A 5,856-nucleotide genomic window follows, 5' to 3' on the forward strand; every position below is an offset into this window, starting at 1 on the left:
TGCCAATTAAGAGTGTTATTGCATGAAAAAAATGGGATTTTAAAGTATGTGAGGAACTGTACTTTTAGTTTTCAAGTATGTCCTCCTGGACACAAAATAATGTTGACAAAATGACAAGTTACAATGGCCTTTCTACCTTTACAAGTCCCTCAAAGACATGCTAGAAAAGATGGCTCTGGCTGAAAGAGCCAATGAATGAAGGGTAAACTGTGCCTCTGTTCCCTTACTCTTTTTTTTTTAAGGGTTGGGGTTTTGATAGCCTCCACAATCTAGGAATTACAATTTTAAAGGCAACAAGACTATAGCCCTTATTCTGTAAGGTGTGATGGGCACAGATGATGTGCTATAGCCGTGTAGCCTCTTCCCAAATATCCTCCAATTTTCCCAATCTACACCCATATCTAATTCCCTCTCCCATGGCAACATATGGCAGTCTTTTTCAGAATCTCCAATCTGACGGGTAAAAGTACAACCTGGAAGTTATGTTAGATATGTCTGACGGGGAGAGACATGTTTTAGAAAAAAATGTCTAATGTAATAATAGTGTTGGCCCCTTTGACTACTGCATTAGTGAACTGTTTAATTTGTAGATTTTTATAGTGTTCCGTCTTTGGGAGTAAATATTTATTACATAGATCTGCAAAGGTCTTAATGGATGAATTCGAATTAACATCTTTAACCCTAAGGCTGAGTCCAGGGTGAATGGAGCCGGGCGGAGGCGCGCTGAGGGAAAGCGGGTGCTTTCCCTGGCCTTAGACCGCGCGCCGTCCGGGGGCGTGTCGGGGGGGGGGGGGGGATGTGACGTCACGGAGCTGGTTCGCCCTCATTGGGCGAACCGCTCACATGACCGGCCCTGCGCTCCCTTGAGCGCTTGAATTTAAAATTTTGCTAAGACTTACGCTTCTGCACGCTTGTGGAAGCGTAAGCGAGCCCCTGCTAAAGCCGCTCTCATTGCGGCTGCAGGGGATCACTGCCGAGCAGAAGCGCGCCACAGCACGGGTCAGCGCATAAGCGCTAACCATGCCCGAGGCCTAAGAATACCTTTACTTATCTGGTTATGGAAGCTCCCTTTTTGTAGACCTGGTAAAAACTCATGTAACCCTCCTTGCTCGGCTGTAAAGAAGTTTACAGCAAATTGACTATATACAGTACATGGCAGTGCTCAGTCTCTCATACTTGTTCAGGGTGCTGCTTCCGTGCAGGCTGGGCATGGTGCTTGAATGTAACAAGGATGGGCACCAGGAACTTTTATAAAAATACATTGCTTTATTAGGCCGCGTCCACACTCTGCGCGGCGCGAAACAAGGCCGTACCTCTGAGGCAGGCCATACAGTGTGCGGCCGAATATTGAGCAGACAAACAATTTTGTGTTTGTCGCGCGGCAACTGGGTCACGTGCGCGGTTCAGCTAGTGAGGGCGAACCGGTCACGTGTCGTCACGGCCACGCCTCCCCGTCTCTGTGGATCACAGGCCACAGATCGCTTGGCCGACGGGCACGCGCGACACTGTGCGCTCTGCCGCGTGCCTACTTTATCCGCGGCCTTAGACATCCGTCAATAATGCTTCACAGACATTGACATACTTCACACTTGACTGATAACTCGTGGCAAATAATAATATGCAGGACTTCATCCCTTTTGTAGCTCTCACTCCTGCGCTAGGGAGGTACTTGTGTTACCCGCAGTAAGGGTTAGGTGAAAACGGCACTCTTGCATAGAGTTAGTGATGCCCCATTTTAAATGGACATCTCTGGAATACACTTCAGCTTGTTGAATTAGGAACCCGCTACTGTGTACTGCATACTTCTTCCATACCTATCTGATCAGGATTTCACTAGGGACCTTCCAGTTGGTCCGATCCAAACACACTCTGGAGTTACACCGAGAACTCCTTACTAAAAGCATGCTTCCTCCCATTCAGTGGTGAGAACAATCTCGGACCTATACTACTGGCACTTACTTAAAGAGCTTGTTCTTTAACTGAAAACAACAAAGGGTGACAGGACACATCTTAATACATTAATCTATACACACAAACTTATTTACTGGTCTCACATAGAGGCCCCAGTCTGAACTCTGAAGAACCTGTTTCTAGAACGTTGGGTGGAGCTATATGTACCCTTCTATCTCTCTATAGGGACATCACTGGTCACAATACAAGGGAGTTACAATCCTTTCTGCATCATCATCTTACATCACATGATGGGGAGGGGAGTGATCCCATTAAGGCCGTTAACCTCTTATCCTGTGGCATAGCTAGACATGTGCGGGGCCCCGGGCAAAAAAAATTCAGGGCACCCTCGTGTCTCTGTCTCTTCTCCCCCTCATTTATCTGTCTCTCTTTTCTCTCTCTTTGCTCGCTCTCTCTCTTTGCTCTCTCTGCTCGCTCGCTCTCTTTGTGCTCTCTCTCTCCCTCGTGTCTTTCTTTTCCTTTTTATGTATTTCTCTCTTGTACTTCATTTTCTCTGTGTCTCTTCCTTCCTGTATCCTTTCCTTTTTATGTCTGTTTTACCTCCATGATTTAACCCTTCCCCTCTCTATCACCTTTCCCAGGCTGTCTCTCAGGCTCCAGCCCCACACTGCACTACTTGAGTCCCTGCCCCCTGACCTAGGCCCCGCCCACCTACAGAGGCTCTGAAGAGGAAGGAATTTCCCCTCTGTCCTTCCTACTACAGTACATCTCAGGGCCCGACCCCCTGACCCAGGTCCCGCCCACCTGCAGAGGAAGGGATTTCCCTCTGTGCTTTCTTCCTGTATCTCCAGGCCTGCAAAGTGTCGCAGACAGGGCAGAGAGCAGCCCCCCCCCCCCCCAAGAGTGTGGGCCCCGTGCTTTGCCCAGGCTATAGCTGCACCCCTGCTCGTATCTGAAATAGTTGTCCCAAAGTGGGCCTACACGTGATTATTGAACATTGGAGACATGAGTGAGCACCTTACTCAACTCGTACCTCGTCTTAAGCCTATCCCAAAGACCACATACATGTTTTTAATATTAGATTATCATTTGTATGACTGGGTGTTTTTTGTTCCCTGTATTGAATCAGAAAATATCTGTTATTGCTATTGGCTAACTGTCTAACTGAACAGAAAGAGGAGCCCTTGACGTCTCCCTTCTTTGGGTCTATGAAGTATCTATTTACAGACACTAGGTCTTTTACCTCCGCAAACAAAATGAATTAGTGTTTTTCTGAAGATAAATTAAAGTCCTTATCAGGGATAGGTATAGGAGTAGTATAGCAGTAGAGATGGGTGAATTGGTCTGAATCCGGATTTTCCAGGCGGAAGAGCTCCAGTTGTGTGTATATATAGCCCCTCAAACCTCCCTCCAAATAACGTAGGGAGAGACAACTGTTCAAAAAGGAGCATACCTGAGGTACCCTGGAAGAAATGCTAATTGCTATGCAAAGTATATTTAAATGAGTCTCATCCCATACTTCCTATGTGGAAAGCCTAAGGCACCTAATGAATGGAATGGTGTACTGATGTCGGGCCAAACAGGATTAGACCCCCACAACTAGATGGGCAATTTTTTTTTTGCGGATTTGGATCTGCCTCGGATCGGCTGGTACCTTTGGTTCGCAGGTTTCCGCAAATCAGTCTTAAAAAGGGTGATTCACTTTTTCTGGATATATCACTGACCATCCACATGGTGGATTCCGCAATCCGATGGCAGACTTTTAAGAATCCAATCAGCAGATTCCACAAGCTGTTGGCGGATTGCGGAATCCGTATGAGGATTTAAAAAAAATCTGCGGATTGGATTCTTTAAAATTTGGAGAATTCTATAGGTCCCTATATGACGGGAAAAAAGTGGCACATAATCAAATTACAAGCACAGCCTTAAGAGATTTCTTGGCTAACGCGAACCTGGGTAGATTGACAGAGTGCGACCGACAGGCCCTGGGAGCTGACTTCACATTGGAAGAGGTATCCCAGGCTATTAAAGAACTTAAACCATCAAAGGCACCTGGCCCGGATGGTTTCTCTGGGCTCTATTACAAGAAATACGTAAAATATCTAGCCCCAAGGTTGCTCCACATGTTTAATGCAATCTTAGCAGGAGCTCCCATCCCCGAGGATATGCTGCGAGCGTCCATATCACTAATACACAAACCTGGCAAAGACCCGCTGGACTGCAAAAGTTATAGGCCGATCTCCCTAATTAACACAGATATTAAGTTATATGCTAAATTACTGGCCAATAGATTGTGTCTTATCCTACCCAGACTTATACACCCAGATCAGGTCGGGTTTATTACAGGGAGACAAGCAGCGGACAACACCCGACGAATTATTGATCTGGTAGAATTGGCTAATAAAAATGACACCCAAAGCATGCTGTTAAGTCTGGACGCTGAAAAAGCATTCGATAGGATAGACTGGCCATATCTACAAGAAACTCGCAGCATTTGGCTTCGGGGATCAGATGAGTAGGGCGATCATGTCGTTATACTCAAACCCTACAGCTAGGGTGATACATCAGGGCTTCCCTTCACCCTCATTCCAAATTAGAAGTGGCACCCGACAGGGATGCCCGCTATCTCCCCTCCTATTCGCACCGTGTATCGAACTACTAGCTGCTAAAATACGAGCTAACCCGGATATCGCAGGGCTAAACGCTTACTCTCAATCGCACAAAGCGCCCCTGTATGCAGACGATATCCTCTTAATCATAACAAAACCCCTCACCACATTGCCCAACCTATTCGACCTACTGAAGAGATTTTCAAAGATATCTGGATTCAAAATTAACCAATCCAAATCGGAAGCACTCAATATTAACCTCCCCAGTTATACGGAAAAGCTGTTGAGGTTGAACTTTTAGTTCAACTGGCAACAGAAACACATAAAATACTTAGGAATCCACATCACCAGAGAGGCCAACCTCATCTATAGTGCAAATTATCCCAACCTAATTCGGACTCTTAAAAAAGATCTATATCGATGGCCGTCCAAGAGGATATCATGGATCGGTAGGATACATAGTGTCAAGATGAACCTACTACCACGTATCCTATACCTCTTCCAGACACTCCCTGTGCCACTTAAAACAACAGATATACTCTCGCTCCAAACAGAAATCTATAAATTTATCTGGGGTAGGAAAAAACCGAGTCAATCGCTCCAATATGAAAAGACCTGTTGTTGCTGGTGGTCTGGCGGTACCCTGTCTATTAACATACTATAAAGCGGCCCAATTACGCCAAATTGTTCAATGGCACTCTAACCCCCAATTGCAACGGTGGGTAGAACTAGAAAATGCCGCATGCTCCCCAAAGGAGCTTAGCGGCCTGATTTGGTTACCAAAAACAGCGTTTAATCGCAGAGAGATGCCGCTCACCTCAATGACCAACACTATCGATCTGGGAGGCGACCAAATTTAAGACTTCCCTGACATCAAAGCACTCGCTGATGTCCCCCATTTGGAATAACCCAGCGTTCGCACCCGGCATGGCGGGGACCAGTATCCCGATTTGGAAACAAAAAGGCTATTCACGAATGAAAGACCTGGAAGGAGACAACCAGAAAATCAAGACCTTTGATCAGTTAAGATTGGAAAAAGAAATGCCTCACTCTGAATTCTTTAAATACCTCCAGGTCAGAGCATTTTATAACAAATGTGCCCCATACCCCCCTTTGACAAAATTCGAAAAGCTCTGTCGGGCTGACGCCGACACAAAGGGACTTATATCAACAATATACGGAGAGGTAGTCGGTTCTGCTGACCTCGAACAACATATCCCCACATACAGGACTAAGTGGGAAACAGATCTAGGGGAAACCCTGGAAGACGAGGAATGGAGCACCATCTACTTGGCCTCCGCAAAAAGCTCCATGTCTAAAGGAGAACGCATATAAG

The sequence above is a fragment of the Ascaphus truei genome, chromosome 4 (genome assembly GCF_040206685.1).
Source record: "Ascaphus truei isolate aAscTru1 chromosome 4, aAscTru1.hap1, whole genome shotgun sequence".
Lineage (NCBI taxonomy): Eukaryota > Metazoa > Chordata > Amphibia > Anura > Ascaphidae > Ascaphus > Ascaphus truei.